The sequence below is a fragment of the Marmota monax genome, unplaced genomic scaffold (genome assembly GCF_021218885.2).
Source record: "Marmota monax isolate L192 unplaced genomic scaffold, Marmota_monax_Labrador192_F-V1.1 WCK01_AAM20220418_F8-fsc00013, whole genome shotgun sequence".
Lineage (NCBI taxonomy): Eukaryota > Metazoa > Chordata > Mammalia > Rodentia > Sciuridae > Marmota > Marmota monax.
In genome coordinates, this window is record NW_026692202.1 from 11314659 (window position 1) to 11334780 (window position 20122).

Below are 20122 nucleotides of genomic sequence, written 5' to 3' on the forward strand. Positions count from 1 at the left end.
TACCTTTTATCAAATTATCCTGTTGTGTGGATGATATGTGCCAAATTTTCTGTAGTTATTATTTTTCATCATTTTTAAATATATAATCTAAAGATATTGACTGGTATCTATGTCTAATATATAGGGTAACAGTTCATTTAGTAATGGTAGAATATTTATAAACTATAAAAAATTACAAATAATTTTTACACTAGTAATCTCATTTAAAAAGTTTGTTATCTTAAAAAAACAGAACTTTATCTCAAATTAATATGTTTATGTTTAAAAAGCTGCCAATTTTTAAGTCCAATTCAATTTTTTTTTCCAAAATGCATTAAATTATTGAAAACAGAAAATTTTTAAATTAAATAGAGAACTCTGCAGGATAAATTATGGGTTCTGTCTTTCCACTTGTTAAACTTTTATCCTTTCTGAAGAATTCTTTCACCATTAAAAATGTGTCTTATGTGGATGCTCTTAAGTATCGAGGTTGGAAAAGCTTTTGTAGACTTTTTACCTGATTAATGACATTTGTACAAATGATAGATAAAATAAAAATTAGCCAGGTCACAACAAGCTTAAGATTCTCTTTAGAGGTAAGTAGAATGTGTTCAGATTAAAAATTATAGTAAATTAGTTTTAAAAACATAACAGCAAGAATTGCTAGTGTGATAGTAATTTATGCTTATTCTATTATATTTAATAACAAAAACATTTGTCAGTATTTTGTTGATCATGCTAAAGAAAGTTTTTTGAAAAAAATCACTGGCTTTTTCACATGTCTAAGCTTGCCCTGTTTGGGGGGAGGGGAGAGCAAGAAAGGAAACATTTCTAGAAAAGCCACTTTGGTAATATCTGAGACAACACCATTCTTATTTCACTGGGATTTTATTTCATTCTTGTAGGCTTAACATCTCACTGCATGAACAAAGAAAATATCATGTGAAAAGGGCTTCAGGCTAGCTACTTCCAAAAGGATTCAACCTTCCAAGTGCTATCAATATCATCCATACACCCACACAGTTAGCACTTTTGAATACATTTACTGAAAACCATTAATAAAGCAACAATCTTAGTCTGGTTCTTAACCATGTGTCACAGTGAAATAAGTTCATGTAAATCTGTGAACTGCACGACAATGATCAAATTAACAGTCATTTCAAGAAAAAATGCCCCTCAGGCTGAAAAATAATTAGTAGTCTCTCACTATCTTTTCCTCCTAATAAAAATCACGATATTATTGTTGACTGTGCTAATAAAACACCTCCCGTGACCCTGATGTAGCTTGATGTAAAATGTAAGGACTGTTCTATTGTGCAGTCTCACACATCTTTTATTGAACATTTCCATTTGGCTCTTCATCTGCGAACACAAGGGCCCATAGAAACTGAAGAACTTTTGTCACAGTGTAATGCAACTCTCACTTGTTTATTACTGCAGTTAATAAAACACCCACTTTGAAATTCATTATCTCTGAAATTTAACTTTTAACTGTGCAAGCTGAATATTCAGAGCTTTAATATGAGCAGGTATAAGAGCAAGAGACAGAGAAAGAAAACAGAAAATCCTCTTAGTGCATAAAGCAACCAAGGTTAGCAGATACATTGCTACAAACATTGAATCCAGGATTTTGATTTTTAGAAAAACATTAATAGAGGAAATCATAATACCCATAGGTTGTTCAACATGTTTTCCTTTTGGTTATTTATAGTCCCTCCACACTGCTTCTTGAACACTTTTGTGCAAAAGAGTATTGTAGGTCTAATGAGGAACAGAAAGAATTAAAACACAATCCTTGTCCTCAAGGAGTTTATTAAAGATATGATAGATTGGGTTTCTGTGCTGAAGTGGCTGATGAGTTGGTTACTAATGTTTCCAATATACAAACTGAAGATAAAATGCTAGTCTTCTTTAAACACACACACACACACAAGCTTGATAAAGTCAGCAAACTGCTGAAGTATATGAATCAGATCACTGAAAGAAATATACATATATATTGCTAGCACAATTCATGACAGCCCAGTTTTCAGGAATCAACAGGATTCAACAAAGTCTTTTTAGCATGGCAACATAAGCAAGGTATTTTTTGTCCTTAAGTAGCTTGGTATCCAATGAGGGAAAATTCATGACCATATGTAAATATAATGCAAGCCAGAATATGGTCCTTGTCTTAGTTTACAATTTTGTAGCAAGATATTTTGATTGTATATTTATAAATTCTCAGAATCAGACATTTGAAGTAATGAATGTTATTTATGTTCTTTGGAAAAAGCTGAGCATATTAGGTGTGCATATAATTTTACAGTATTTTCTCATTTGCAAATGTTATCAGAAAACATGTTAATAGCAGATAGTAAGCAACTGGATAACAAAAGAAAATGTTAATCTCTCAGGAAATATTACATGAGTAGAAATAAAAACACAAATTTTGCCAAAAGCAAGGCGATTTTGTTTTGCTTAATTTTTATGAAAGAAACATCTCAGCATCCTTCTAAGTCCCTGTTTATCAAAGTGGGTTCAGTAGAATGCTATGTTAAAAAATGTTTTAAAGGTCTAGTCGATTTGGAAATACTTGATTAAGCAAAGTTAAACATCTCTAGGACTGTAATATGGACATGAACATTTGTGAATCTCTAGGAAAAAATATTCCTCTCACAGAACATGCAGGACTGTAGTTCCTTGGAATGAAGCTTGGGACAGCTACATCTGATGGTTGATAAGAACAGGCATAGACTCGCATGCCCTATCCCTGAAAGGTGGGTCTAGAAGTCCATATTTTTAAGACTCTTCAGGTGGTTTCAATGTAACTGCCTGGCATCCAACCCTGAATTGATATTTGAGAGTCTCTGCTACTAAAGAAACTACTACTGTACCTTTAGATACTACAGGGGGTGAGTTAGGATTCACAAACTCTATTTTCAATATAATAATAAGCATTTAAACATGGATTCAGAGAGTTTTTCAATAGGCAGATGAAAATAAGTACATTTCATGATTACCTTTGTTTAAGGCCATTTTCTGTTTCTAAAGCAAACCAATTTACAAAGAAGATAGATTTATTTAGCTCACAGCTCTAGAGGTTCAAAATCCAAGATCGGGTACCTTGATTGGTTTGGGTTTTGAGGAGGGTGTTAGTGATGGTAGATGTCAAAATGGGAGGAATTCACATGGGAAGAATAAATCACATCTTGAATAGGAAGTCGAAGAGAGATTGCCATCCCACAATTCCTTTGAGGGCTTGCCCCAATTGACCTAAGGCACTCCCACTAGGCCCCACCTCTTAGTTCTCATCTCCCAACATTGCCGTCCTGAGGACCAAGCTCCCTATACATGAATCTTTACAGGACAAACAATATTCAAACCATAGCACCCTCTGTTGGATTAATGAAATTCTTCCATTTTGTAGGCTACACTCTCCTTTACACTATAATGATGTTAAATTTTTGAGAGAAAGAGGATGGAATTCTGAATATCAGTGAGTATTCAAGAGCTGTGCCTGGTTATTCTTCAAACAATTCTACATACTTTTCAGAAATTCTGTCAGCATAGGATGAGCTCCACTAATCCTTTCCTTCCTTCCTTCCTTCCTTCCTTCCTTCCTTCCTTCCTTCCTTCCTTCCTTTTCTTTCTTTCTCTTTCTTCCTTCTCTTCCCTTTCCTTTCTCCTTTCTTTTGTTTTCTTTTCCCCTAATTTACAAAGAAGATAGATTTATTTAGCTCACAGCTCTAGAGGTTCAAAGTCCAAGTAAAGATCACCTCCTTTTCCATGGAAAAAGTCACCTTCTTTCTCATGAAAAAGAAGTGGGCAGAGGAAAAGATGTTCTTTTGTTTCAGATATTACAATCTGGTGGGTCTCTAATTAAACACTTCACTCCTATGCCACTTCCATTTAGAAGTTGCACAGGATGTTCTGATAAACTATTTCCACTCTGAGTTTTGCACTGTAAGATTCAGTAGGGAACAGCTTACAAAAGTGACTCAGTGAGTAGCAGAGACTCTCAAGAAGGCCAAGGAAAAGAAGCAAAAGGAAAATGCGCATTTTCTAAAAGTTCATAGAATTTATAAATTAAGGTCATAAATTAAACTGTTTTCATCTATGTCTATCTTGAAAGATGTGATTTTTGTGACCGATATCATATAGCACATAAAATGGCATTGACACTGATTTTTCTTAAAAATCAAGATTAATGTCACAACTATTAGTATAATTTAACTAAAGGACTGTTGGGACAATGGAGGCCATTGTCCCATTTTTAGCTTTTGGGTAAATGCAAATCAAAACTACAATAAGATAGCCTCTCACCCCATTTAGAATAGCTATAATCAAATACATAAATAGTAGCAAATCCTGCAAAGATGTGGAGGAAAGGGAATTCTTATACACTGTTAGTGGAAGTGTAAATTAGTATAACCATTATGAAGTACAGTATGGAGGTCCCTCAAAAAACCATGACATACCATGATCCAGCTATCCCAATTCAGGATATACATTCAAAGGAAAGGAATCAGCATAACAAGAGATACCTGTATGCCATATACTTGCAACACTATTCACAACAGAGAAGACAAAGAGTAGCGTAGGTACCCAATAACAGATGAATGGATGAAAAAAAAGTGGTACATATAATATACGCAATGAAATATTATTTAACCATAAAGAAGAATGAACCTTGACATTTGCAGCAAAATGTATGGAACTGGAGGACATTAAGTTAAGTGAGATAAGCCAGGCACTGAAGAAACAAATATTACATGTATTCTCCCATATGTGAAAACTAAGCCAACCTGAATGTAGAATAGTGACTACAAGAGATTAGTAACAGTGAATATGTGATGAGTGAGCAAGAAGCTGACTCAAGAAACTGAAGCAGGAGGATCACAAATTCAAAGTCAGCCTCAGCAATTTAGCAAGGGCCTGAGCAACTTAGTAATACCCTGTATCAAAATAAGAAGCAAAAAATAAAGGGCTGGGGATGTGGCTCACTGGTTAAGCTCCCCTGGGTTTAATCCCTGATACAAAAAAAAAAAAAAGAAAGAAAGAAAAAAAATGCTGATAATGTACATATATAAATCAATATACATTGGAAAACTAAAACTTTGCTTGTAAACATTTTTCAGTGAATACACAAAAATTCTAGTTCTTGGCAGTCAAACAATAGATGTATGAATGAATAGATGAAGATAGTTGACACAAACAAATACAATTTCTCTTTCAATTATTAAAAGTTCTAGCTGACTTTCACAGTGAATACTGTCCTGGTTTTCCACTGTGATGCAAAGGGTTTAAATCACACTAATATGTAGGTTTTTTTTTAATTTATTAGTCTCTCTAGTAAATCATCCAGTCATAGTAACTTAAAATAATACCACTACTATCTCTCACATTTCTGTCAATTGGCTGCACTCAGCTGGGTATTTTCACTAGAAGTTTTGCACAGGGTCACAAACAAATGATGGCTAGTGTTATCTGAAGGTTTGTTTGGGCTGGACATCCAAAATAGTGGGGAGTGCATATTGGATATTACATGGGTGCTCAGCTAGGGAATAGACCAGAGCATCTACATGGGATATTTCTCTATAGCTCAGGCTTCTTACAGGTTCTTAGAACCTTCTTACAGGTTCAAAATGCAAGAATATCAAGAGATCCAGGATGAAACTGTAAGGTTCAGTTACGACCTCATCACGAAAATCCCAGGTATCACTTTGATATATTCTATAGGAAAAAACAAGTCACTACATCTGAACATGATTCAAGAAGAGGGGAACTAGAGTCCATCATTTGATCTTGGAAGTAGCACATACATGTAGGGGGGCAGGGAACTGATGGTGTTTAGCTTTCACTATTATAGCTTTTTAGTAGTTCTTCTCACTTCAAAGAAAAACATGTCTCAAAATCAAAGTGAAACATTTCAGTGAAAGCACTTCTCCCTCTACTACAAAGAGATCTATTCCAAATTCTTCCAAATTTATTATTCTTGAGGCAGAGGAATATAGTAAATCCTTAAAAAAAATTAGACTATTTTAATTTAGAATAAACATTACCACTAGTCTTATGTTGCGCTGTAGCTATGACAAATAATTTATAAACTGTGAAGTTACAAGAAAACATAATTACTTGTGTTTTACCTATAGTAACAAGCTGTTAAACAAAGTGGATGAGAACCTATATTTGCTATTTTATGTATATGTAAGTGCAGAAGATATTCATAATCCTATTGTGCAGATGAGGCTTGAAATGTTAAGTGTTTCTTGTTCTGTTTTGTCTGGTTTTGCCTAAAATCGAAACTTTATTAAAGAGTAAAACTGAGATTGTAGCCAGGGATTTTGTTCCACTATACACGCTACTTCAATAAAAAGTTAATGAATACCATGAAAACTTGTGCAGAAATTCTAGGTGAAAACATGGAGATAGGACAAGAAGATGCAGTGGGAGCACTGGAACATTATTCTGAGGAACTTTCATTTCACTCTTAGTTATTCCAACAAATATTTTCTACCACCCTAAACTTCCAGAGTGACAGTCTTATAGTGTCCACAGTCTGGGAAAAACTAAAACAAAACACAACTGTAGACAGTGGAGAAGGAGAGAATAATACCCCAGGGGTCATGGAACTGGCAGCCGGGTGGAGGCACAGTGTGGCTGGCGATGGGGTGTGGGAAATACATGACAAGTGATGAACAATGAGATACAGGGAGGGATGGGAGAGGTGACCCCTTCCCTCCCTGGGTGCTCACACCCCTGCTGTTGAATAGCCTTTTGGGTTTGTATAAAGCTTGAGGAAGACTGGGAAAGGAATGATGAACACATCCATGCTGCCGGTTATGTGCACTCTCTGATTTTTTCACTTTCCATCATGTAAAGACAAAACGAAACAAACTGGCATGTCCATAGTAAAATCAATTTATTTAAAATTTAAGTAACGGCAAAGAAATAAAACAAACTGAACACACAGCTGCCTAATTATATAGCATTATGTTTCTGTTCTGGAGTCATGTTTGTAGTTCAATCTTAAAAATGGGGAAAATTGTTTGAGCAGCAGCAACTTTATTTGATTCATTTCATTTCTCTAAACAGTATGCAATTGTTTTAAAACAGAGTTAATCTTTTTAAAGAAAACACTGACAAATAAAATTGCCAAGATAGAAAGGGATACAATGAGAATGCTAAACATCACCTATTATGTTATTATTATTTCCAACTGATTTGCATATGTTACTAGTGGTACAATTAACCTAGGCAAAATGTTGTTCATTAGGATTAAAAATCTCATCAAAACCTGCCTAAAAAAAAAATTAGACCACATAAGCAACTTTTTAACTACATATATTTTAATAAATAGATTTATATTTCTGAGAAGTGATCTCAAATTATTCTTGATAATACTGGTGTGCATTTTGATTTATGAATGCAAGTTGCACTTTGTTAAAAGAAAATCAAATTTTGATGTTCTTCATCTGTGATTTTTATCTATGCATTCATCTCAGCCTATTATGAATAATAATTTCTAACTATTTTATGATCCATGATTTTTGCTGCAAAATGCACAAAAGTAATTAAGCCAAATTGAAACAATTATAGAAATACACTGTTCAATAACTCAGTTGCCAAAAAGTTTTACTGTACCCTAAGGAGGCAAAAAATGGGGAAAAATGCCTATACAGCAGTAATATCATTCCACATGTTACATTTATTCCTGCAAGCCAGCCAAGCTCAAATTAATTGTACTGACTAAACTTTTCTTCTTGGAGAAAATTAAAGATATGCTGTTGTCAACACTTGAGCACAACCTTGCCGACACTTAAACGCAGAGAAGGGTGTGACATCCTGCCCTGGCTGCCTTGCGCTAATTAATCACTCTGGTATTTAGGACCATTCAAGCAGACAAATTAATGGGGAATAATTAGTGTATCTTTGTTCCAGCTCAGCTTTGCACACCAGACACTCTCAGGGAGAGAGGGGAGTTTGCAGAGTGCAAGCCATTAGCATGTGCATAGTTTCACTTCTGTTCAGCAAGTTCTTCAGAGATTAAGAGAAAGGCCAAATTAGCAGACGTGTGACTGGGGTTAGGACACCCTTCTGGAAAGAAAGCCCTCTGTTTGGGTATCAGCTTTCAGAAGCAAGTTGTTCATCCAGATACTGAATTTCATGAAACTCAATTAAACCTCAGGGAAAGCATAATTTCAGAATTCAAAAACAAGTCTTTTAAGAAATATAATGAAAAAAGTAACTTCTATTTACACCAATCATATTTATTTATAAATGTAACTCTAAGAAATTTCATGTTTTGCTTATTGTTAGCTTTTGTGATTTTTTTATTGAAAATGGATTTTTATCAACAAACAGTACTTATACATTTTGTAATTAAATAGTGTAGTCCATTTAACCTCTCTCCATTTACTAAGAACTCTTTTTAGATACTCCCTACGGCAATAAAACTTAATTTGCTTTTTCTGATAGGAATCATAGAGTAGAAAATTCAGGCAAAGTCTCCACACACAGTCAGTGTGACCAGCACAGTATTGATTAAACTCTTTCCCATTTTACACTGTTGACTGGTTTCAAAGTGCATGTGGGCTGAGTGAAGGCACACACAGCTTCCTACCAAGATATATTTTAAAACTAAAATTTAAGTGTTGACATTTCCTCCATTGAGAAAATACCATGATTTGGCCTCACTGCTGAAAAATGAAACAGAAATGAAACCAACTGACTCCTAAGAGTTCAAAATTTCCTGGATTAAACTCATTGGTTTTACTTTGCTACATATATTCCTCCCCTCATCAGACAAAAACATCCCATGTTTCCACACATAATACTCCAAACACCAGATTTCATGCTGATAAATTATTTCCAAGCTTTTTATTAACAGTTTCTCTGTACAGAACTTATCTAAACATACTGCAAATAATTGTGTGAATATATGTATATACATTCACATAATCACACTTGTTTTACTACCATATGTGTGAGTGATCTTTAATTATTCTTTTCATTTTTATGCAGTTTATGTAAGGAAGGAATTTTCCTTATGTCTGCCTACCTAAAGTTCCCGTGTTTTTTATGTTCACTATTTACTAGTCTTCACTACCTAACTCACTGACATTCTCCCTTCAAAACTAAGGCAAGAATGACTGATGTAGCCATGAAGAGAACATTTCTAAAAACTCTATATAGTAGAGGACAGTTCACATCCTGACAACCTCACCTTCAAAAGCCGGGGTGCAGGGTCAGGAGCTGATGTGAAGGGAGACCCCACAAGTAAGAAAACAGACCATATGCAGGGTGGATGACCAATCCTTTGGGAAAGAAATTCCACCAGCTGAACTACAAAAGTGAATTTCCTGTGAATGAGTTTAGTCTTGTTAACAGCACATAACATAAAAATAATATAAAGAGTAATTTCCCCACCTGCCATAATTTGGAAATTTTTTCATGGTATTCATACTTCTAGGCTTCATAAAAACATGATATTGTTAGACATAATGCTCTTGAATTTGTGCTGGTGGAGAGAGAGGGGGGGAAAAAGCCAATCACAAAACCACACATTCTCACAATTTCTTAGAGGCGAGAAATGAATCTCTCTGCAGTCTCCTCTGAGATACTAAATTACTGCCTACGATAAGCCCAGATGCCATTAGAAAGGCTTCCATCCTGGGAGTGGGTCCTCCTAGATCTTTGAAGGTGCCTAATCCTCATTAAAGGCAAACCCTGGGCGTAGGAGGGGCTGCGCTGGCATCAAGGCACCTGGCGATGACTAAAAGCGCTGGCCCCATGTGCGGCTGCCGCTGAGCAGCAGAATGTAATTTAGTCGCACCAGCGGGAGCAGGGGTCAATGATTTTATATTAATGGGGATCACGACAGTTCTAAGCTGTGGCGTGCTTTGAAATAAGTGTTGTACAAGGCAGCAAAGAGAGCTCGGCTGAGGAAATGAGCTGTGTCACTGTCTCCTCATGCCTTGCAGCAAACACTGGGATGTTTTTAGTTGCTACAGACTCTGTGCCATCATAATATTTTATAAACAACGATTGCCTATATCATTTTGAAAAACGCAAACTCCTAAAACAATGCTGTAAAAGATGCTATTAAAGAAGAGCAAATTCCTTTCTAAGCCAATAGGGTCCAAGCATATGGCTGAATAAATGAATTAACTATAGATGGGATGTTTAGATTTGCAAACTAATTCATGAAAACCTAAAATCAACTTAGGTGATGGGTGTTTTGTTTGGATAGTATTGAAAGATGGTGTATCATTACATACCTTGACTTGTTATGAGAGTGTCCACACTTAAAACAAAAGAGATGGAAAGAGGGTTAGAAGCACTGGTTTTAAATTGTGGTTGAGTATTCAAACTCTTTCTGTAAGTGAAAGCACTGTTATCACATCTGATTAAAAAAATCTATCTAAATATTCAAATTAATATTTAGGAATAACAGGTTTAGATTCCATGTTAAATTTTCAGCAGATGAGTATTTTTTAAATTATTAATTGCATATTAGGAACAAGAAATTATTTTGGTCAGCATCTCCTAGTAAGGAAAAGAAAGTTTTAAGAAGGAGAAGTGAGAGTTTTTACTGGTCTCAGGGATGGTCAAATGAAAAGGAGTACATTGTATGTAGGACAAAATAGAGTTATTATAAGGAAGCATATTTCAATTTTCAAACTTCTTTTGAAGTGAACAGGTCAAAGGTACCAGAGACAACTGGGATAAACAGAGATCTGTGCCAAATCTAAGTGATTAGAAGAATCTCTATTATTAAGTGGGTAACAGCTGCTTGAAATTCACAAAAAGAAAAAAAATCAACTGAAAAGAGAATATGTTGACCAGAAAAAAAAATCTACTCTTATAAATTGCCACTTGGAAAAATACTTGATTAATTTTCAATATTTTTCCCATGTACAAGAAGAGTCCTAGCTGGGCTTTGGGATTAGTGAAACATTACTTAAGAACAAAGTAGTATAATGGAACACTAAATTATATTTGTGTGAAAAACATTTTCTATAAAATGAAGTCCAAGCTTGACTACTCTGTTGGACACACTTTGCAAAGATTATCTGTGAAATAGTCATGCCACAACATATGGTCTGTGCAAAAGTTCACGTGTATCAGATGACTATAAAGATTCTGCAATTAGTATGTTAAGAAACATCTATATTTTTTAATATTCCTGAAGATAATTAGCACGTTAAAGACTGAGAAGTCCTGGTATAAAACACCTCTAATTTCCTTCAGATATTTGTCTAACCATCTTCTTCTTTTTCTTCTTTGTCTTCTTATTCTTATTACTTTTCTTCCCCTCAACCCATTAATATTCTGTTTATGAAACACACTTTGGAAAATGCTATATTAGAGTTCACTGAATTACTGAATTGTATTTTCATAGTGTGGTAGAATGGTAATAGGAGATATGATCTCATCCCCAAGTTTATTCCTTGCATATGGGAATTATTCAATGAAAGATATGGGTTAATTCTAACTTAACTAAAATTTCAGTTATATGGTATTTGTAAATTAATATATATCAAACTTGAAGAAACATTCTGTTATTCTCAGAAATAAAAAGGCAAAGAATAGTAAGTCACCAGAGTAGGGTTTGAGGTGGAGATTTGACTAGTTCATCATGTTTTTATAATTTGGAATGCAGAATGCTTTGGATATTCTTAAGACTGGAGATTCATGTTGTCTTGTAGGGTTAATTGGAGTTGGGACTAGAGTGAGGTAAATGAGGTTTTCTCTTGAGCACAAAATATAAGGTGCAACAACAACAAAAATCCCTCAGTAATCAAGGTACATAATATTTTAATCAATGTTTTTTTTTAAATTAAAATTTATGCAAATAAATCTTGATGAACAAAATATCACAATTTTAAGTGAAGACAGGATTAGTGTTGCTGATGTTTCCTTTTGCCTCAGGCCCCAATATGACTAAGTACAGCCATGGGGATAAAAACTCAGTAGAAAAACTGCAGGAAAAAAGAAGTACTTGATTGGGAGTCCAAATTATATTTGTTCCTTTCTCCAGGTAAACAGCTATGGAACTTTTAAATCTTCAAATTTTAGGTATTTTATTTGGGAACAGACAGCTAGGCTAAGATTTCTCAGCTCTTCTTTTTGTGTGGCCCTAAGCACATTTTTATGCATTTCTGAGTTAATGCTTGCTATCTCAAATACACACAAGCTTAGTGTGTGTGTGTGTGTGTGTTTTCTTTTCTTTTTTTTTTTTTTTTTGTGTGTGTGGTGCTGGGAATTGAACCCAGGGCCTTGTGCCAAACACTCTGTAGCCATATAACTTTAACAAACATAGAAATGAATTCAGCAAAGTAGCAGGATATAAAATTCACACCCATAAATCAATTGCATTCCTGTATCAGTGATGAATCAACTGAAAGAGAAATAAGGAAAACTAGCCATTTACAATAGCCTAAAAAAAAATGGGGAATCAATCTAACGAAAGAGGTAAAAGACCTCTACAAGGAAAACTACAGAACTCTAAAGAAAGAAATTGAAGAAAGTATTAGAAGATGGAAAGATGGCTGATGCTTTGGATAGGTAGAATTCATACTGACAAAATGCCCATACTGTCAAAAGCACTAAACATATTTAATGCAATTCCTATCAAGTTTTCACTGATGTTCTTCATAGAAATAGAAAAGGCATTCATGAAATTCATTTGGAAAAATAAGAGGTCCAGAATAGCCAAAGCAATCTTCAGTGAGAAAAGTGAAGTGGGAGGCATCACAATACCAGAATTTAAATTATATTACAGAGCTATAGTAACAAAAGTGGCATGGTATTGGCACCAAAACAGACATGTATACCAATGGTACTGAATAGAAGACACAGAGTCATACCTACATAAATACAGTTATCTCATAGTAGACAAAGGTGCCATAAATATACATCAGAGAAAAGATATCCTCTTCAACAAATTGTGCTAAACAAACTGGAAAACCAGATGTAACAAAATAAAATTTAACCCCTATCTCTCACCCTTCACAAAACTCAAAGTGGATCAAAGACCTAGGCATTAGCCTAGATACTCTGTGCCTACTAGAAGAAAAAGTAGGCCCAAGTCTCCATCATGTTGGCTTTGGAATTGAATTTCTCAACAAGACTAGTAAAGTACAAGAAATATAACATTATTCTTTTAACTCATTTATAGAGAGGACAGTATTTTTCAACCTATTCTGAATAATATTTGTTCAATGAAATGTTCATAGATGTTAAAGAAAAAAAGAAACAGGGAGTAGTAAATTTGATATCAAGTATATTTAGAAAAAGTTTTGTTGATTTTGGTCAAATTTCTCTACTAGGGGACTTCCCAGAATTTTTAAATGCTAATACATTTCATGTCTGTCTTATAGGAAAATAAAGTGTATCACAAGAAGTCTGTTTATTAACATCTTATGCATAGTATGCAAAATTCTGAACAAAATGATTTTGTTTCTTTCTCCCTATAAAAAATTTAAAATTCTAAAGGGATTTTTAAAGGTAATATGTAGAGTAAATAAGAAGCTGGTACAAATTAACACTCTATAGAAAAATAATTTCAACTATGCCTACAGAAATATATATTTCAACAGATCATTTATAGCATAGTAAAGTTATTTTATATTCAATTTCCTTAAATCAGAGGATCTACATGTTGGCTTCAACAGCCCCAAACAAACTTGGATTAAGGCTGAAGTTCTGGTACTGAAATCTTATAAAAGACATGCAAAGGATAAGAAACAAAGTGTAGAAAATTAACCAAGAGAAATAAATTAGACTATATGGGGCTACTTTATCAGAGCACATTTTTAAAGATGTATCAACATAAAAATAAAAAGTTTGAGAATAAATATCATAAAGGCTTATCAATTATAAAACACATATTATGAACACATAGATATGAATATGAACAAATGGCCACTGAAGTTTGAAAGAGATCCATATAAGGATATTTTTAAGTTTATATAAAAGAAACTCATACCCAGAGATGATAAAATGATCTCACCCTCATGAAATTATAACAATGGCTTTCAAACTGTCTTAGAAAAAAATTATTAAAAACAAATCTATAGTAGATCAATAATACATGTAGCACATTTTTATTGATGCTTTATAAATATAAAGAATAGTGGAATTTGTCATGCCTGTTCTCCATCTCCTTGTAACCACTGATCTTTTTAATAATACCACAATTTTGCCTACTGAAATCATATGGTCAGAAACTTTTTCAGATTGGCTTCTATCATGAGAAATACACATTTAAGTTTCTTCCATGCATTTTTTAGTGGCTTGATAGTTTTTTTTAAGTGGTGAATAATATTCTCTTGTCTGGATGTATCACAGTTTATTCATTCATTCATATACTGGAGGACTTGTTTGCTTTCAAGTTTTGTTAAATTCTTAATAAAGCTTCTATAAATGTGTGAATTTTTTTGTGAATAAGCTTTCAACTCTTTCAGACAAATACTAGGAGCCTTAAAATTCTTTGAATTCATCCTACCAAATGACAAAACAACTGACCTGGTTAAATCCTACTATGTACATTCTGCCATGTATACTTGTACAGAATGAAGCTAGAGTAACCACACACATACATACATACACACAATGCCTTCTGAACTTACTTGACATTTATGATCTCTAATCTCAATTGTGTTCTTAGTGCTTGGTTGTCTTATATTCTATTCAGTCTATCACCTAAAATAATGTGTAACTTATAATTTCTCCTATCACCATGTTCACTCTCAGCTATGACCTTGCTTTCCAGTTCACAGAGAAAATGGTAAAATATACAAGCTTATCTCATTTTTTTCTCTCATTTCAAACTGCTTTACATTTTTCCTTTTCTCTACTACTATGGAAGAATTGTCCTTACTCCTATGCAAGGGCCAACCTTCCATTTGTCTGCTGGATTGAATCACATACTGTCCTGTCAAGGGCACTGTCCAGGAAATTCTTTTCTATCTCTTGTACCACTCATTTTATTCAATCTACAGTTCTCCCCATCTCCTGTCTCCATTTTCCCTTTCAACTTCCATCCACTCTCTCTTCATTCTTTTACATCAAAAATCCATTGGAGACATCTAATCTCACTTTCTCCTCTTGTTTCCATTTGACCTTACTCCATTGAGATTTTGCCTCTATCAAAAACTGGATCACCAATGAACTCTATTTTTCCATATATAATGTACAACTTTTGTTACCCATTATATTTTTGCCATTGGTAATATTTGACAGTTTTCATATCCATTGCCACCTTAAACTAAACTACCATTTTCTCCTGCCTAGATCATTACCAGAGCCTTAAACAGCTCTCACAATGCCTTCCCCACTGTCTATGCCTAACTCTAGCCCAAGGAATTCAGCAAAAATATGTAAAATAGACCAGGACACTTCTGTGCTCAAATTTCTCTATGCTACTCAGAAAAACAAAACAAAACAAAACAAAAAAAACCCTTCATACCATATAAAGTGCTGCTGTCAGATCTGGTCCTGTCACCTCTTTGCCCTTATCACTTATCCATTCCCTCCCCTAACCCAGCTCATTCTGCTATAACCACACTAGTTTCTCTGTTGCTTCTGAAGCAGACCAAATATGTTCCTAGCTCAACTTTTGAACTTGCTTTTCTCTTTGCCTTTAATGTTAGTCTCACCTTTAATGTTCACATAACTTGTTTTTCCCCTTTTTTCAGGTCTTTAGTACCCTCAGCCAGCTCTTCCCTGGTACCCTCAGCCAGCTCTTCCCTAGGCACACTGTCTAAAATTGTGTATATACATACACACATACATATGTATTATAGCATCACTCTGCTTGCAGTCTGATGTGTTTAACACTGGCATATATTTAGCTTACTTTCTTTGTTTAATATGTATGTATTCATAATATATACTACTCATTCATTTTTCTTATATGGAGTGTGAGTTCCACTAGGGCATCTTCTATTTGGTTATTTTTACTGTTGTTTTCCCAGGATCTAAAAGAGGGATAGAACATGAGAGGTGCCCAGAACACATTTGTTCAATAAGTGAAATGAATGGATTCAAACATTGCAATGACTTTATTTCATTTGAAATTATTCACCTAATTATAATAAATAATTCACCCAAATGCAATATGTGTATGATTAAAAACAATGTAAGGTATTTTTATTTCTCTTATTCTACAGTTTTATTGCCTCTCAAGTTTTTGGACAATGTGACTTTTTGATACACAAAGTTTCCATTTCTATATTATGAAACATGCCTATTTGCTCTTTTCTGGCAATTGGATCTCAATATTGCTGAGGAGGGCCATTAATTGTATATGTAATATCCAAGAGAGTTGTACTGACTCTGGAGTTAATTTTTGTACATATTTTATTATAGAAATCCAATTTATTAATTACTTTTATTCATGTTTCTTATTTAATCTTGCATGAATACTTTAAGATCATTTTTCCAGTCGTTACAATAGTTGCTTTTGGATTCTAATTGGAATTTCACTATATTAATAATAGTTAAAGAATTATATTTTACCATATTAATTCAAGACTAATAAGTGAGTTGGGTTCATAGTTATGTAATTTATACTTCAAGTTTTGAATAGATTTTTATTATTGTTTTATATTTTCTAATAATCTTAATCACAGTGGAATTACCTTTTTTGGATTTGAATAACATTCAGTTGTAGAACAATCTTTTGGGACTCCCCACACCTAATTCTTAATTTTTAAAAAAATATTTCATAACTAAAAATATAAATAACCATAAACTCATAACTAAGCTAGAGTAATAAACATTTCCACAACATTTGAAGCCCCTTGTATTAATACACATGTGCAAAACCTGTCTTCCAACTCAGAAGCAACCAGTTTTCTAGATTTTGAATTTATTATTCTATGACTAAATAGTTTTACAATGTTTGTTCATAAGTGTAATATATATTGTCCAATTTGGCATGGATTCAAACATTTTTAGCAGGAATAATACCACATGCACTTCCCTATAACATGATATTTTCACTTAATATCATTTTTGTGAAGGTCATTCAAAATGTGCATATCTATAATTCATTACTTTCCACTGAATTATATTATTGCACCATAATATTATAGTAGATTTCTTGCCATTATTTAACTATTTTCTACTGATGGATATTTAAAATACATTTGTAGTTTTTGTTGTTAACAATAATTGTAATATTGCTATTGCAATAAGTATTGATGAACTTGTTTTTCACTGCCCTTGTAAGTATGTACAAGTTTTGTGATGATATATTGGTATGAGTTAAATCGTTAGCATATTGTATGTGAATATGTACAAATTTCAAACTAGAAATAATCTTTTCTAAGATAACTTACAATTTTTATCATATTATAATTAATAAGCTACCATAATGCACAAATGTCACTATAATTTTGTATCCTTCTTAAAATTTATCATTATCTGGCCTATATGTGAATGATTCAAAAACTGGGTACATTTGAAAAAAAATCCAGGCTCTTGCTAGTCTTCTAGTCTCTCTCCTAATATCTATAATAATTAGTTATAAAATCTATATACAGTAGAATTTAAGTAACAAAATATAATACACAAAAAACCAATTTTAATAAAAACTTGAGATCTCCTAATAAATAACTTAGTGAAGTATTACTCTATTCCTTCTGTTCTTTGTATAAACAGAGTTTTCTTGTATGTAAAAGTAAAATTTTAAATGACATCAGTGCCTTCTTAAGTTAAGAATTTTTCCTAAATTTAGATCGTTAATACATTTCTAATCCAAATCTTAAAGATACATTTCTTGGACTTGACACATTTCTTTAAATCTATATGACAAAATAATTATAAAGTTCACCTGCTAAAGTCACTCGTAAGGATAGCTGTTAGTCAGAACCTCATATCACAATCCAAGTTATTCCACAAATACTGAAGTGTTAGAAGATGAAAAAAAATTGGAAAATTATTCTATCATATCAGATGACCTTTCAATTTTCTAGATTGGGAAATACTTCAAGCATAAGTGCAAATCAGGAAACCATGATGGGAAAATATGTAGATTTCAGTAGAATTAAAATTTAGTAAGTCAAAGAAAGAAAATATAAATAATAGTAGGGGAATTTTGTTACAAGCATAAAAGGAAATTTATGGTGTTAATATAAGGGTTTACCAATCAATACACAATGTTTAGTACCTGTGCCCCAATAGAGACATTATGAGAAGGAAGACAAATAAATAAACATGAAAAATACTAAACCACACTTATAATCAAATAAATATAAATTAAGGCAAACTGTATTTTCTTCAATTTTATTTTGCCTTATTTTCATCCATTATATTAGCATCACACTTTCTTAAGTAATCGACTTTTTAAAAAATATTATACCTAGTACAGTGGGAAGGACCAAGAATTAAGTATAATCCATGAACTACTGGTGGATATTTAAATTATAATAATTTTGCTCAATATTAATTCTATACTTATAATTACACTTTAAAATATTTATTTTGTAGAATTGTATGGTAAAGCAAACCGAATTTTATGAATAAAAAATTGGCTATAACATCCCCTGAAGAAACAAAACTATACATAACCTATAGCGGAAAGACTGGATAAATTTTAGCACACACACTTGTTGTAACAGCACAGTCATTGATAATCATATTTAAAATTTTTAATACAATGGAAAATAATCACAAAATAACATTACTTTTAGAAAAGCAGAATATATAACAACATTCCGAGGATTTTTAATTTAATAAAAACAACATATGCACAAAAAATACAATCTACTAAATCTACTAAATAATTCATCTTATATGATAATTATTTTTGCGATTTAAACTATTTTTTTTTTTGGTAATACGTGCTGGAGATCAAACTAAGGACCTTACATATGTTAGGCAGGCACTTTCAACTGAGCTATAGCCCCAACGCTTAACATTTTTCTATATTAGCAGTTTTCTCTTTTAAACAGCCATTGTTTCATTATCTGAAAAATATTATTAGTACAATATTAATATCAGAAGAAATGTGATAAAGCATTTGGTAGAAATTATAGAAATAGATCATCATGTAGAACATAATACCTATTCAAACACATTTATTGAATGAATTCCAAGTTTTTTGAGGAATCTCCATCCTGCTTTCCAGAGTAGTTCTACTAGTGTGCAGTCCCATCAAATTAGTGGAACCACTAATGAGCATACCTTTTTCTCCATATCCTTGCCAACATTTATTATTATTTGTATTCTTGACAGCTGCCATTCTGATTGGAGTAAGATGAAATCTCTGTGTAGTCTTGATTTACATTTCCCTAATTGCACAAGATGTTGAATATTTTTTTCAAATGTTCTTTACCATTTGTATTTTATCATTTGAGATGTGTATATTTAGTTTGTTTTGCCCATTTATTCACCTTTTTTTTTAGTGTTGAGCTTTTTGAGTTCTTTGGTATATTCTGAATATCAGTGCCCTATCTGAGGAGCAGGGGGGAAAGATCTTTTCCCATTCTGTAGTCTCTCTTTATGCTTTCATTGTTTTCTTTGCTGTACAGAAGCTTTAATATAATTTGCTGACATCCCACTTACTGATGTTTTATTTTAGTTCTTGCCCTTGTTAAGGAAGTTAGTTCCTGTGATGTCATGCTAGAGCATTGGGTCCACATTGTCCTCTAGCAGGTGCAGGGTTTCTGTTCTCATCCTAGGTCCTTGACTCAGTTTGAGTTGACTTTTGTGCAGGGTGAGAGATAGGAGTCAAATTTCATTCTTCTACACATATGGATTTCTGATTTTCCCAGCACAATTTGTTAATAATCCTATCTTTTCTTCAACTTACATTTTTGGCACCTTTGTATAGTCCCAACTGTATTTACGTGGGTTTGTCTCTGTGTCTTCTATTCTGTTACCCTGGCCTATTTTGGTGCCAGACCATGCTGTTCTTGTGACTATAGCTCTGAAGTATAATTGAGGTCTGATATTGTGATGCCTCCAGCCTTATTATTTTATGAATTGCTTTGACTATTCTGGATCTCTTATTATTCCAAATGAATTTCGGTACTGCTTTTTCTAGTTCTGTAAAGAATGTCATTGGCATTTTGGTGGTGATTGCTTTGAATATGTAGAGTGCTTTTGGTAGTATGGCAATTTTGACAATATTAATTTGGCCTATCCA

General features: G+C 33.1%; 1 long non-coding RNA gene across 1 annotated transcript in view; it reads right to left on the reverse strand.

Moving 5' to 3' along the window:
• The window catches only part of LOC124082976 (uncharacterized), a 196131-nt gene that overhangs the window by 79726 nt on the left and 96283 nt on the right, over window positions 1–20122 (reverse strand). The window lies entirely within an intron of this gene.